The sequence below is a fragment of the Equus caballus genome, chromosome 7, assembly GCF_041296265.1.
Source record: "Equus caballus isolate H_3958 breed thoroughbred chromosome 7, TB-T2T, whole genome shotgun sequence".
Classification (NCBI taxonomy): domain Eukaryota; kingdom Metazoa; phylum Chordata; class Mammalia; order Perissodactyla; family Equidae; genus Equus; species Equus caballus.
Window position 1 is genome coordinate 44,930,187 of NC_091690.1, and position 15,721 is coordinate 44,945,907.

The following is a 15,721-nucleotide window of genomic DNA, read 5'->3' on the forward strand; positions in this document are numbered from 1 at the left end:
CTTACAAAGGCCTATGAAACGCAGTTTCATCTCAGGCCTGCTCTCGCTGAAGTAGAACTTCTGCTCTGCCGTGTCCTACATGGGCCTAGATCTAAAAGAGACAAAGTCCTGTCTTGTGTCCTCAAGGGCAGACAGGCCCCACAGCGTCCGGCTTCCAGCTCTTTTGCAGTCTAAGAAACAACTCGCTCTGCACAGGGCTCTTAAAGCCTACCGGGAGCATGTCTTACAAAGGCCTGTGAGACGCAGTTTCTTCCCAGGCCTGATCTCGCTGAAGTAGAACTTCTGCTCTGCCGTGTCCTATTTGACCCTAGAGCTGCAATTCACAAAGTCCTGCCTTGTTTCCACAAGGGGAGGCAAGTCCCTCAGCGTCCGGCTTCCAGCTCTTTGGGCAGCTAAGAAACAACTCGCTCTGCACAGGGCTCCTACAAGCCTACCAGGAACAAGTTTACAAAGGCCTGCGAAACGCAGTTTCTTCCCAGGCCTGATCTCGCTGAAGCAGAAGTTCAGCTCTGCCGTGTCCTACATGGGCCTAGAGCTCAAAGGGAGAAAGTCCAGCCTTGTGTCCTCAAGGGCAGAGAGGCCCCACAGCGTCTGGCTTCCAGCTCTTTGGGCAGCTGAGAAACAGCTTGCTCTGCACTGCTGTTTTACAGCCTACTGGGAACATGTCTTTCAAAGGCCTGTGAAACGCAGTTTCTTCCCAGACCTGATCTCGCTGAAGTAGAACTTCTGCTCTGCCGTGTCCTACATGGGCCTAGAGCTGAAAGGGACAAAGTTCTGCCTTTTGTCCTCAAGGGCAGACAGGTCCCACAGCGTCCGGCTTCCAGCTCTTTGGGCAGCTAAGAAACAGCTCGCTCTGCACTGCTGTTTTACAGCCTACCGGGAACATGTCTTACAAAGGCCTGTGATACGCAGTTTCTTCCCAGACCTGATCTCGCTGAAGTAGAACTTCTGCTCTGCCGTGTCCTGCATGGGCCTAGAGCTGAAAGGGACAAAGTCCTGTCTTGTGTCCTCAAGGGCAGACTGGTCCCACAGCGTCCGGCTTCCAGCTCTTTGGCAGGCTAAGAAACAACTCGCTCTGCACAGGGCTCTTAAAGCCTACCGGGAACATGTCTTACAAAGGCCTGTGAAACGCAGTTTCTTCCCAGGCCTGATCTCGCTGAAGTAGAACTTCTGCTCTGCCGTGTTCTACATGGGCCTAGAGCTGAAAGGGACAAAGTTCTGCCTTTTGTCCTCAAGGGCAGACAGGTCCCACAGCGTCCGGCTTCCAGCTCTTTGGGAAGCTAAGAAACAGCTCACTCTGCTCAGGGCTTTTACAAGCCTACCGGGAGCATGTCTTACAAAGGCCTATGAAACGCAGTTTCATCTCAGGCCTGCTCTCGCTGAAGTAGAACTTCTGCTCTGCCGTGTCCTACATGGGCCTAGAGCTAAAAGGGACAAAGTCCTGTCTTGTGTCCTAAAGGGCAGACAGGCCCCACAGCGTCCGGCTTCCAGCTCTTTTGCAGTCTAAGAAACAACTCGCTCTGCACAGGGCTCTTAAAGCCTAGCGGGAACATGTCTTACAAAGGCCTGTGAGACGCACTTTCTTCCCAGGCCTGATCTCGCTGAAGTAGAACTTCTGCTCTGCCGTGTTCTACATGGGCCTAGAGCTGAAAGGGACAAAGTCCTCTGCTGTGTCTTCAATGGCAGACAGGCCCCACAGCGTCCGGCTTCCAGCTCTTTGGGCAGCTAAGAAACAGCTCGCTCTGCACTGGTGTTTTACAGCCTACTGGGAACATGTCCTACAAAGGCCTGTGAAACGCAGTTTCTTGCCAGGACTGATCTCGCTGAAGTAGAACTTCTTCTCTGCCATGTCCTACATGGACCTAGAGCTGAAAGGGACAAAGTTCTGCCTTTTGTCCTCAAGGGCAGACTCGTCCCACAGCGTCCGGCTTCCGGCTCTTTGGGAAGCTAAGAAATAGCTCACTCTGCACAGGGCTTTTACAACCCTACCGGTAGCATGTCTTACAAAGGCCTGTGAGACGCAGTTTCTTCCCAGGCCTGATCTCGCTGAAGCAGAAGTTCAGCTCTGCCGTGTCCTATATGGGCCTAGAGCTCAAAGGGAGAAAGTCCAGCCTTGTGTCCTCAAGGGCAGAGAGGCCCCACAGCGTCTGGCTTCCAGCTCTTTGGGCAGCTGAGAAACAGCTTGCTCTGCACTGCTGTTTTACAGCCTACTGGGAACATGTCTTTCAAAGGCCTGTGAAACGCAGTTTCTTCCCAGACCTGATCTCGCTGAAGTAGAACTTCTGCTCTGCCGTGTCCTGCATGGGCCTAGAGCTGAAAGGGACAAAGTCCTGTCTTGTGTCCTCAAGGGCAGACTGGTCCCACAGCGTCCGGCTTCCAGCTCTTTGGGAAGCTAAGAAACAGCTCACTCTGGTCAGGGCTTTTACAAGCCTACCGGGAGCATGTCTTACAAAGGCCTATGAAACGCAGTTTCATCTCAGGCATGCTCTCGCTGAAGTAGAACTTCTGCTCTGCCGTGTCCTGCATGGGCCTAGAGCTGACAGGGACAAAGTCCTGTCTTGTGTCCTCAAGGGCAGACTGGTCCCACAGCGTCCGACTTCCAGCTCTTTGGGCAGCTGAGAAACAGCTTGCTCTGCACTGCTGTTTTACAGCCTACCGGGAACAGGTCTTACAATGGCCAGTGAAACGCAGTTTCTTCCCAGACCTGATCTCGCTGAAGTAGAACTTCTGCTGTGCCGTGTCCTGCATGGGCCTAGAGCTGAAAGGGACAAAGTCCTGTCTTGTGTCCTCAAGGGCAGACTGGTCCCACAGCGTCCGGCTTCCAGTTCTTTGGCAGGCTGAGAAACAACTCGCTCTGCACAGGGCTCTTAAAGCCTACCGGGAACATGTCTTACAAAGGCCTGTGAAACGCAGTTTCTTCCCAGGCCTGATCTCGCTGAAGTAGAACTTCTGCTCTGCCGTGTCCTACATGGGCCTAGAGCTGAAAGGGACAAAGTTCTGCCTTTTCTCCTCAAGGGCAGACACGTCCCACAGCGTCCGGCTTCCAGCTCTTTGGGAAGCTAAGAAACAGCACACTCTGCACTGGGCTTTTACAAGCCTACCGGGAGCATGTCTTACAAAGGCCTAGGAAACGCAGTTTCATCTCAGGCCTGCTCTCGCTGAAGTAGAACTTCTGCTCTGCCGTGTCCTACGTGGGCCTAGATCTAAAAGGGACAAAGTCCTGTCTTGTGTCCTCAAGGGCAGACAGGCCCCACAGCGTCCGGCTTCCAGCTCTTTTGCAGTCTAAGAAACAACTCGCTCTGCACAGGGCTCTTAAAGCCTACCGGGAACATGTCTTACAAAGGCCTGTGAGACGCAGTTTCTTCCCAGGCCTGATCTCGCTGAAGTAGAACTTCTACTCTGCCGTGTCCTATTTGACCCTAGAGCTGCAATTCACAAAGTCCTGCCTTGTTTCCACAAGGGGAGGCAAGTCCCTCAGCGTCCGGCTTCCAGCTCTTTGGGCAGCTAAGAAACAACTCGCTCTGCACAGGGCTCCTACAAGCCTACCAGGAACAAGTTTACAAAGGCCTGCGAAACGCAGTTTCTTCCCAGGCCTGATCTCGCTGAAGCAGAAGTTCAGCTCTGCCGTGTCCTATATGGGCCTAGAGCTCAAAGGGAGAAAGTCCAGCCTTGTGTCCTCAAGGGCAGAGAGGCCCCACAGCGTCTGGCTTCCAGCTCTTTGGGCAGCTGAGAAACAGCTTGCTCTGCACTGCTGTTTTACAGCCTACTGGGAACATGTCTTTCAAAGGCCTGTGAAACGCAGTTTCTTCCCAGACCTGATCTCGCTGAAGTAGAACTTCTGCTCTGCCGTGTCCTGCATGGGCCTAGAGCTGAAAGGGACAAAGTCCTGTCTTGTGTCCTCGAGGGCAGACTGGTCCCACAGCGTCCGGCTTCCAGCTCTTTGGCAGGCTAAGAAACAACTCGCTCTGCACAGGGCTCTTAAAGCCTACCGGGAACATGTCTTACAAAGGCCTGTGAAACGCAGTTTCTTCCCAGGCCTGATCTCGCTGAAGTGGAACTTCTGCTCTGCCGTGTTCTACATGGGCCTAGAGCTGAAAGGGACAAAGTTCTGCCTTTTGTCCTCAAGGGCAGACAGGTCCCACAGCGTCCGGCTTCCAGCTCTTTGGGAAGCCAAGAAACAGCTCACTCTGCACAGGTCTTTTACAAACCTACAGGGAGCATGTCTTACAAAGGCCTATGAAACGCAGTTTCATCTCAGGCCTGCTCTCGCTGAAGTAGAACTTCTGCTCTGCCGTGTCCTACATGGGCCTAGATCTAAAAGGGACAAAGTCCTGTCTTGTGTCCTCAAGGGCAGACAGGCCCCACAGCGTCCGGCTTCCAGCTCTTTTGCAGTCTAAGAAACAACTCGCTCTGCACAGGGCTCTTAAAGCCTACCGGGAGCATGTCTTACAAAGGCCTGTGAGACGCAGTTTCTTCCCAGGCCTGATCTCGCTGAAGTAGAACTTCTGCTCTGCCGTGTCCTATTTGACCCTAGAGCTGCAATTCACAAAGTCCTGCCTTGTTTCCACAAGGGGAGGCAAGTCCCTCAGCGTCCGGCTTCCAGCTCTTTGGGCAGCTAAGAAACAACTCGCTCTGCACAGGGCTCCTACAAGCCTACCAGGAAGAAGTTTACAAAGGCCTGCGAAACGCAGTTTCTTCCCAGGCCTGATCTCGCTGAAGCAGAAGTTCAGCTCTGCCGTGTCCTACATGGGCCTAGAGCTCAAAGGGAGAAAGTCCAGCCTTGTGTCCTCAAGGGCAGAGAGGCCCCACAGCGTCTGGCTTCCAGCTCTTTGGGCAGCTGAGAAACAGCTTGCTCTGCACTGCTGTTTTACAGCCTACTGGGAACATGTCTTTCAAAGGCCTGTGAAACGCAGTTTCTTCCCAGGCCTGATCTCGCTGAAGCAGAAGTTCAGCTCTGCCGTGTCCTACATGGGCCTAGAGCTCAAAGGGAGAAAGTCTAGCCTTGTGTCCTCAAGGGCGGACAGGTCCCACAGCGTCCGGCTTCCAGCACTTTAGGAAGCTAAGAAACAGCTCACTCTGCAGAGGGCTTTTACAAGCCTACCGGGAGCATGTCTTACAAAGGCCTATGAAACGCAGTTTCATCTCAGGCCTGCTCTCGCTGAAGTAGAACTTCTGCTCTGCCGTGTCCTACATGGGCCTAGAGCTGAAAGGGACAAAGTCCTCTGCTGTGTCTTCAATGGCAGACAGGCCCCACAGCGTCCGGCTTCCAGCTCTTTGGGCAGCTAAGAAACAGCTCGCTCTGCACTGCTGTTTTACAGCCTACCGGGAACATGTCTTACAAAGGCCTGTGATACGCAGTTTCTTCCCAGACCTGATCTCGCTGAAGTAGAACTTCTGCTCTGCCGTGTCCTGCATGGGCCTAGAGCTGAAAGGGACAAAGTCCTGTCTTGTGTCCTCAAGGGCAGACTGGTCCCACAGCGTCCGGCTTCCAGCTCTTGGCAGGCTAAGAAACAACTCGCTCTGCACAGGGCTCTTAAAGCCTACCGGGAACATGTCTTACAAAGGCCTGTGAAACGCAGTTTCTTCCCAGGCCTGATCTCGCTGAAGTAGAACTTCTGCTCTGCCGTGTTCTACATGGGCCTAGAGCTGAAAGGGACAAAGTTCTGCCTTTTGTCCTCAAGGGCAGACAGGTCCCACAGCGTCCGGCTTCCAGCTCTTTGGGAAGCCAAGAAACAGCTCACTCTGCACATGTCTTTTACAAACCTACAGGGAGCATGTCTTACAAAGGCCTATGAAACGCAGTTTCATCTCAGGCCTGCTCTCGCTGAAGTAGAACTTCTGCTCTGCCGTGTCCTACATGGGCCTAGAGCTAAAAGGGACAAAGTCCTGTCTTGTCTCCTAAAGGGCAGACTCGTCCCACAGCGTCCGGCTTCCGGCTCTTTGGGAAGCTAAGAAATAGCTCACTCTGCACAGGGCTTTTACAACCCTACCGGTAGCATGTCTTACAAAGGCCTGTGAGACGCAGTTTCTTCCCAGGCCTGATCTCGCTGAAGTAGAACTTCTACTCTGCCATGTCCTATTTGACCCTAGAGCTGCAATTCACAAAGTCCTGCCTTGTTTCCACAAGGGGAGGCAAGTCCCTCAGCGTCCGGCTTCCAGCTCTTTGGGCAGCTAAGAAACAACTCGCTCTGCACAGGGCTCCTACAAGCCTACCAGGAACAAGTTTACAAAGGCCTGCGAAACGCAGTTTCTTCCCAGGCCTGATCTCGCTGAAGCAGAAGTTCAGCTCTGCCGTGTCCTATATGGGCCTAGAGCTCAAAGGGAGAAAGTCCAGCCTTGTGTCCTCAAGGGCAGAGAGGCCCCACAGCATCTGGCTTCCAGCTCTTTGGGCAGCTGAGAAACAGCTTGCTCTGCACTGCTGTTTTACAGCCTACTGGGAACATGTCTTTCAAAGGCCTGTGAAACGCAGTTTCTTCCCAGACCTGATCTCGCTGAAGTAGAACTTCTGCTCTGCCGTGTCCTGCATGGGCCTAGAGCTGAAAGGGACAAAGTCCTGTCTTGTGTCCTCAAGGGCAGACTGGTCCCACAGCGTCCGGCTTCCAGCTCTTTGGGAAGCTAAGAAACAGCTCACTCTGGTCAGGGCTTTTACAAGCCTACCGGGAGCATGTCTTACAAAGGCCTATGAAACGCAGTTTCATCTCAGGCATGCTCTCGCTGAAGTAGAACTTCTGCTCTGCCGTGTCCTACATGGGCCTAGATCTGAAAGGGACAAAGTCCTGTGCTGTGTCTTCAAGGGCTGACAGGTCCCAAGCGTCCGGCTTCCAGCTCTTTGGGCAGCTAAGAAACAGCTCGCTCCGCACTGGTGTTTTACAGCCTACTGGGAACATGTCTTACAAAGGCCTGCGAAACGCAGTTTCTTGCCAGGCCTGATCTCGCTGAAGTAGAACTTCTGCTCTGCCGTGTCCTGCATGGGCCTAGAGCTGACAGGGACAAAGTCCTGTCTTGTGTCCTCAAGGGCAGACTGGTCCCACAGCGTCCTGCTTCCAGCTCTTTGGACAACTGAGAAACAGCTTGCTCTGCACTGCTGTTTTACAGCCTACTGGGAACATGTCTTACAAAGGCCTGTGAAACGCAGTTTCTTCCCAGGCCTGATCTCGCTGAAGTAGAACTTCTGCTCTGCCGTGTCCTATTTGACCCTAGAGCTGCAATTCACAAAGTCCTGCCTTGTTTCCACAAGGGGAGGCAAGTCCCTCAGCGTCCGGCTTCCAGCTCTTTGGGCAGCTAAGAAACAACTCGCTCTGCACAGGGCTCCTACAAGCCTACCAGGAACAAGTTTACAAAGGCCTGCGAAACGCAGTTTCTTCCCAGGCCTGATCTCGTTGAAGCAGAAGTTCAGCTCTGCCGTGTCCTACATGGGCCTAGAGCTCAAAGGGAGAAAGTCCAGCCTTGTGTCCTCAAGGGCAGAGAGGCCCCACAGCGTCGGGCTTCCAGCTCTATGGGTAGCTGAGAAACAGCTTGCTCTGCACTGCTGTTTTACAGCCTACTGGGAACATGTCTTTCAAAGGCCTGTGAAACGCAGTTTCTTCCCAGACCTGATCTCGCTGAAGTAGAACTTCTGCTCTGCCGTGTCCTGCATGGGCCTAGAGCTGAAAGGGACAAAGTCCTGTCTTGTGTCCTCAAGGGCAGACTGGTCCCACAGCGTCCGGCTTCCAGCTCTTTGGGAAGCTAAGAAACAGCTCACTCTGGTCAGGGCTTTTACAAGCCTACCGGGAGCATGTCTTACAAAGGCCTATGAAACGCAGTTTCATCTCAGGCATGCTCTCGCTGAAGTAGAACTTCTGCTCTGCCGTGTCCTACATGGGCCTAGATCTGAAAGGGACAAAGTCCTGTGCTGTGTCTTCAAGGGCTGACAGGTCCCAAGCGTCCGGCTTCCAGCTCTTTGGGCAGCTAAGAAACAGCTCGCTCCGCACTGGTGTTTTACAGCCTACTGGGAACATGTCTTACAAAGGCCTGCGAAACGCAGTTTCTTGCCAGGCCTGATCTCGCTGAAGTAGAACTTCTGCTCTGCCGTGTCCTGCATGGGCCTAGAGCTGACAGGGACAAAGTCCTGTCTTGTGTCCTCAAGGGCAGACTGGTCCCACAGCGTCCTGCTTCCAGCTCTTTGGACAACTGAGAAACAGCTTGCTCTGCACTGCTGTTTTACAGCCTACTGGGAACATGTCTTACAAAGGCCTGTGAAACGCAGTTTCTTCCCAGGCCTGATCTCGCTGAAGTAGAACTTCTGCTCTGCCGTGTCCTATTTGACCCTAGAGCTGCAATTCACAAAGTCCTGCCTTGTTTCCACAAGGGGAGGCAAGTCCCTCAGCGTCCGGCTTCCAGCTCTTTGGGCAGCTAAGAAACAACTCGCTCTGCACAGGGCTCCTACAAGCCTACCAGGAACAAGTTTACAAAGGCCTGCGAAACGCAGTTTCTTCCCAGGCCTGATCTCGCTGAAGCAGAAGTTCAGCTCTGCCGTGTCCTACATGGGCCTAGAGCTCAAAGGGAGAAAGTCCAGCCTTGTGTCCTCAAGGGCAGAGAGGCCCCACAGCGTCGGGCTTCCAGCTCTATGGGTAGCTGAGAAACAGCTTGCTCTGCACTGCTGTTTTACAGCCTACCGGGAACATGTCTTACAAAGGCCTGTGAAACGCAGTTTCTTCCCAGACCTGATCTCGCTGAAGTAGAACTTCTGCTCTGCCGTGTTCTACATGGGCCTAGAGCTGAAAGCGACAAAGTTCTGCCTTTTGTCCTCAAGGGCAGACAGGTCCCACAGCGTCCGGCTTCCAGCTCTTTGGGAAGCCAAGAAACAGCTCACTCTGCTCAGGGCTTTTACAAGCCTACCGGGAGCATGTCTTACAAAGGCCTATGAAACGCAGTTTCATCTCAGGCCTGCTCTCGCTGAAGTAGAACTTCTGCTCTGTCGTGTCCTACATGGGCCTAGAGCTGAAAGGGACAAAGTCCTCTGCTGTGTCTTCAATGGCAGACAGGCCCCACAGCGTCCGGCTTCCAGCTCTTTTGCAGTCTAAGAAACAACTCGCTCTGCACAGGGCTCTTAAAGCCTAGCGGGAACATGTCTTACAAAGGCCTGTGAGACGCACTTTCTTCCCAGGCCTGATCTCGCTGAAGTAGAACTTCTGCTCTGCCGTGTTCTACATGGGCCTAGAGCTGAAAGGGACAAAGTCCTCTGCTGTGTCTTCAATGGCAGACAGGCCCCACAGGGTCCGGCTTCCAGCTCTTTGGGCAGCTAAGAAACAGCTCGCTCTGCACTGGTGTTTTACAGCCTACTGGGAACATGTCCTACAAAGGCCTGTGAAACGCAGTTTCTTGCCAGGACTGATCTCGGTGAAGTAGAACTTCTGCTCTGCCGTGTCCTACATGGGCCTAGAGCTGAAAGGGACAAAGTCCTCTGTTGTGTCTTCAAGGGCAGACAGGCCCCACAGCGTCCGGCTTCCAGCTCTTTTGCAGTCTAAGAAACAACTTGCTCTGCACAGGGCTCTTAAAGCCTAGCGGGAACATGTCTTACAAAGGCCTGTGACACGCACTATCTTCCCAGGCCTGATCTCGCTGAAGTAGAACTTCTGCTCTGCCGTGTTCTACATGGGCCTAGAGCTGAAAGGGACAAGGTTCTGCCTTTTGTCCTCAAGGGCAGACAGGTCCCACAGCGTCCGGCTTCCACCTCTTTGGGAAGCCAAGAAACAGCTCACTCTGCTCAGGGCTTTTACAAGCCTACCGGGAGCATGTCTTACAAAGGCCTATGAAACGCAGTTTCATCTCAGGCCTGCTCTCGCTGAAGTAGAACTTCTGCTCTGCCGTGTCCTACATGGGCCTAGATCTAAAAGGGACAAAGTCCTGTCTTGTGTCCTCAAGGGCAGACAGGCCCCACAGCGTCCGGCTTCCAGCTCTTTTGCAGTCTAAGAAACAACTCGCTCTGCACAGGGCTCTTAAAGCCTACCGGGAGCATGTCTTACAAAGGCCTGTGAGACGCAGTTTCTTCCCAGGCCTGATCTCGCTGAAGTAGAACTTCTGCTCTGCCGTGTCCTATTTGACCCTAGAGCTGCAATTCACAAAGTCCTGCCTTGTTTCCACAAGGGGAGGCAAGTCCCTCAGCGTCCGGCTTCCAGCTCTTTGGGCAGCTAAGAAACAACTCGCTCTGCACAGGGCTCCTACAAGCCTACCAGGAACAAGTTTACAAAGGCCTGCGAAACGCAGTTTCTTCCCAGGCCTGATCTCGCTGAAGCAGAAGTTCAGCTCTGCCGTGTCCTACATGGGCCTAGAGCTCAAAGGGAGAAAGTCCAGCCTTGTGTCCTCAAGGGCAGAGAGGCCCCACAGCGTCTGGCTTCTAGCTCTTTGGGCAGCTGAGAAACAGCTTGCTCTGCACTGCTGTTTTACAGCCTACTGGGAACATGTCTTTCAAAGGCCTGTGAAACGCAGTTTCTTCCCAGGCCTGATCTCGCTGAAGCAGAAGTTCAGCTCTGCCGTGTCCTACATGGGCCTAGAGCTCAAAGGGAGAAAGTCTAGCCTTGTGTCCTCAAGGGCGGACAGGTCCCACAGCGTCCGGCTTCCAGCACTTTAGGAAGCTAAGAAACAGCTCACTCTGCAGAGGGCTTTTACAAGCCTACCGGGAGCATGTCTTACAAAGGCCTATGAAACGCAGTTTCATCTCAGGCCTGCTCTCGCTGAAGTAGAACTTCTGCTCTGCCGTGTCCTACATGGGCCTAGAGCTGAAAGGGACAAAGTCCTCTGCTGTGTCTTCAATGGCAGACAGGCCCCACAGCGTCCGGCTTCCAGCTCTTTGGGCAGCTAAGAAACAGCTCGCTCTGCACTGCTGTTTTACAGCCTACCGGGAACATGTCTTACAAAGGCCTGTGATACGCAGTTTCTTCCCAGACCTGATCTCGCTGAAGTAGAACTTCTGCTCTGCCGTGTCCTGCATGGGCCTAGAGCTGAAAGGGACAAAGTCCTGTCTTGTGTCCTCAAGGGCAGACTGGTCCCACAGCGTCCGGCTTCCAGCTCTTGGCAGGCTAAGAAACAACTCGCTCTGCACAGGGCTCTTAAAGCCTACCGGGAACATGTCTTACAAAGGCCTGTGAAACGCAGTTTCTTCCCAGGCCTGATCTCGCTGAAGTAGAACTTCTGCTCTGCCGTGTTCTACATGGGCCTAGAGCTGAAAGGGACAAAGTTCTGCCTTTTGTCCTCAAGGGCAGACAGGTCCCACAGCGTCCGGCTTCCAGCTCTTTGGGAAGCCAAGAAACAGCTCACTCTGCACAGGTCTTTTACAAACCTACAGGGAGCATGTCTTACAAAGGCCTATGAAACGCAGTTTCATCTCAGGCCTGCTCTCGCTGAAGTAGAACTTCTGCTCTGCCGTGTCCTACATGGGCCTAGAGCTAAAAGGGACAAAGTCCTGTCTTGTGTCCTAAAGGGCAGACTCGTCCCACAGCGTCCGGCTTCCGGCTCTTTGGGAAGCTAAGAAATAGCTCACTCTGCACAGGGCTTTTACAACCCTACCGGTAGCATGTCTTACAAAGGCCTGTGAGACGCAGTTTCTTCCCAGGCCTGATCTCGCTGAAGTAGAACTTCTACTCTGCCATGTCCTATTTGACCCTAGAGCTGCAATTCACAAAGTCCTGCCTTGTTTCCACAAGGGGAGGCAAGTCCCTCAGCGTCCGGCTTCCAGCTCTTTGGGCAGCTAAGAAACAACTCGCTCTGCACAGGGCTCCTACAAGCCTACCAGGAACAAGTTTACAAAGGCCTGCGAAACGCAGTTTCTTCCCAGGCCTGATCTCGCTGAAGCAGAAGTTCAGCTCTGCCGTGTCCTATATGGGCCTAGAGCTCAAAGGGAGAAAGTCCAGCCTTGTGTCCTCAAGGGCAGAGAGGCCCCACAGCGTCTGGCTTCCAGCTCTTTGGGCAGCTGAGAAACAGCTTGCTCTGCACTGCTGTTTTACAGCCTACTGGGAACATGTCTTTCAAAGGCCTGTGAAACGCAGTTTCTTCCCAGACCTGATCTCGCTGAAGTAGAACTTCTGCTCTGCCGTGTCCTGCATGGGCCTAGAGCTGAAAGGGACAAAGTCCTGTCTTGTGTCCTCAAGGGCAGACTGGTCCCACAGCGTCCGGCTTCCAGCTCTTTGGGAAGCTAAGAAACAGCTCACTCTGGTCAGGGCTTTTACAAGCCTACCGGGAGCATGTCTTACAAAGGCCTATGAAACGCAGTTTCATCTCAGGCATGCTCTCGCTGAAGTAGAACTTCTGCTCTGCCGTGTCCTACATGGGCCTAGATCTGAAAGGGACAAAGTCCTCTGCTGTGTCTTCAATGGCAGACAGGCCCCACAGCGTCCGGCTTCCAGCTCTTTTGCAGTCTAAGAAACAACTCGCTCTGCACAGGGCTCTTAAAGCCTAGCGGTAACATGTCTTACAAAGGCCTGTGAGACGCACTTTCTTCCCAGGCCTGATCTCGCTGAAGTAGAACTTCTGCTCTGCCGTGTTCTACATGGGCCTAGAGCTGAAAGGGACAAAGTCCTCTGCTGTGTCTTCAATGGCAGACAGGCCCCACAGGGTCCGGCTTCCAGCTCTTTGGGCAGCTAAGAAACAGCTCGCTCTGCACTGGTGTTTTACAGCCTACTGGGAACATGTCCTACAAAGGCCTGTGAAACGCAGTTTCTTGCCAGGACTGATCTCGGTGAAGTAGAACTTCTGCTCTGCCGTGTCCTACATGGGCCTAGAGCTGAAAGGGACAAAGTCCTCTGTTGTGTCCTCAAGGGTGGACAGGCCCCACAGCGTCCGGCTTCCAGCTCTTTTGCAGTCTAAGAAACAACTTGCTCTGCACAGGGCTCTTAAAGCCTAGCGGGAACATGTCTTACAAAGGCCTGTGACACGCACTATCTTCCCAGGCCTGATCTCGCTGAAGTAGAACTTCTGCTCTGCCGTGTTCTACATGGGCCTAGAGCTGAAAGGGACAAGGTTCTGCCTTTTGTCCTCAAGGGCAGACAGGTCCCACAGCGTACGGCTTCCAGCTCTTTGGGCAGCTAAGAAACAGCTCGCTCTGCACTGGCGTTTTACAGCCTACGTGGAACATGTCCTACAAAGGCCTGTGAAACGCAGTTTCTTGCCAGGCCTGATCTCGGTGAAGTAGAACTTCTGCTCTGCCGTGTCCTACATTGGCCTAGAGCTGAAAGGGACAAAGTCCTCTGTTGTGTCTTCAAGGGCAGACATGCCCCACAGCGTCCGGCTTCCAGCTCTTTTGCAGTCTAAGAAACAACTCGCTCTGCACATGGCTCCTACAAGCCTACCAGGAACATGTTTACAAAGGCCTGCTAACGCAGTTTCTTCCCAGGCCTGATCTCGCTGAAGCAGAAGTTCAGCTCTGCCGTGTCCTACATGGGCCTAGAGCTCAAAGGGAGAAAATCCAGCCTTGTGTCCTCAAGGGCAGAGAGGCCCCACATCGTCGGGCTTCCAGCTCTATGGGTAGCTGAGAAACAGCTTGCTCTGCACTGCTGTTTTACAGCCTACCGGGAACATGTCTTACAAAGGCCTGTGAAACGCAGTTTCTTCCCAGACCTGATCTCGCTGAAGTAGAACTTCTGCTCTGCCGTGTTCTACATGGGCCTAGAGCTGAAAGCGACAAAGTTCTGCCTTTTGTCCTCAAGGGCAGACAGGTCCCACAGCGTCCGGCTTCCACCTCTTTGGGAAGACAAGAAACAGCTCACTCTGCACAGGGCTTTTACAAGCCTACCGGGAGCATGTCTTACAAAGGCCTATGAAACGCAGTTTCCTCTCAGGCCTGCTCTCGCTGAAGTAGAACTTCTGCTCTGCCGTGTCCTACATGGGCCTAGATCTAAAAGGGACAAAGTCCTGTCTTGTGTCCTCAAGGGCAGACAGGCCCCACAGCGTCCGGCTTCCAGCTCTTTTGCAGTCTAAGAAACAACTCGCTCTGCACAGGGCTCTTAAAGCCTACCGGGAGCATGTCTTACAAAGGCCTGTGAGACGCAGTTTCTTCCCAGGCCTGATCTCGCTGAAGTAGAACTTCTGCTCTGCCGTGTCCTATTTGACCCTAGACCTGCAATTCACAAAGTCCTGCCTTGTTTCCACAAGGGGAGGCAAGTCCCTCAGCGTCCGGCTTCCAGCTCTTTGGGCAGCTAAGAAACAACTCGCTCTGCACAGGGCTCCTACAAGCCTACCAAGAACAAGTTTACAAAGGCCTGCGAAACGCAGTTTCTTCCCAGGCCTGATCTCGCTGAAGCAGAAGTTCAGCTCTGCCGTGTCCTACATGGGCCTAGAGCTCAAAGGGAGAAAGTCCAGCCTTGTGTCCTCAAGGGCAGAGAGGCCCCACAGCGTCTGGCTTCCAGCTCTTTGGGCAGCTGAGAAACAGCTTGCTCTGCACTGCTGTTTTACAGCCTACTGGGAACATGTCTTTCAAAGGCCTGTGAAACGCAGTTTCTTCCCAGACCTGATCTCGCTGAAGTAGAACTTCTGCTCTGCCGTGTCCTACATGGGCCTAGAGCTGAAAGGGACAAAGTTCTGCCTTTTGTCCTCAAGGGCAGACAGGTCCCACAGCGTCCGGCTTCCAGCTCTTTGGGAAGCTAAGAAACAGCTCACTCTGGTCAGGGCTTTTACAAGCCTACCGGGAGCATGTCTTACAAAGGCCTATGAAACGCAGTTTCATCTTAGGCCTGCTCTCGCTGAAGTAGAACTTCTGCTCTGTCGTGTCCTACATGGGCCTAGAGCTGAAAGGGACAAAGTCCTCTGCTGTGTCTTCAATGGCAGACAGGCCCCACAGCGTCCGGCTTCCAGCTCTTTGGGCAGCTAAGAAACAGCTCGCTCTGCACTGGTGTTTTACAGGCTACTGGGAACATGTCCTACAAAGGCCTGTGAAACGCAGTTTCTTGCCAGGCCTGATCTCGGTGAAGTAGAACTTCTGCTCTGCCGTGTCCTACATGGGCCTCGAGCTGAAAGGGACAAAGTCCTCTGTGGTGTCTTCAAGGGAGACAGGCCCCACAGCGTCCGGCTTCCAGCTCTTTTGCAGTCTAAGAAATAACTCGCTCTGCACAGGGCTCTTAAAGCCTAGCGGGAACATGTCTTACAAAGGCCTGTGAGACGCACTTTCTTCCCAGGCCTGATCTCGCTGAAGTAGAACTTCTGATCTGCCGTGTTCTACATGGGCCTAGAGCTTAAAGGGACAAGGTTCTGCCTTTTGTCCTCAAGGGCAGACAGATCCCACAGCGTCCGGCTTCCAGCTCTTTGGGCAGCTAAGAAACAACTCGCTCTGCACAGGGCTCCTACAAGCCTACAAGGAACATGTTGACAAAGGCCTGCGAAACGCAGTTTCTTCCCAGGCCTGATCTCGCTGAAGCAGAAGTTCAGCTCTGCCGTGTCCTACATGGGCCTAGAGCTCAAAGGGAGAAAGTCCAGCCTTGTGTCCTCAAGGGTGGACAGGTCCCACAGCGTCCGGCTTCCAGCACTTTAGGAAGCTAAGAAACAGCTCACTCTGCAGAGGGCTTTTACAAGCCTACCGGGAGCATGTCTTACAAAGGCCTATGAAACGCAGTTTCATCTCAGGCCTGCTCTCGCTGAAGTAGAACTTCTGCTCTGCCGTGTCCTACATGGGCCTAGAGCTGAAAGGGACAAAGTCCTCTGCTGTGTCTTCAATGGCAGACAGGCCCCATAGCGTCCGGCTTCCAGCTCTTTGGGC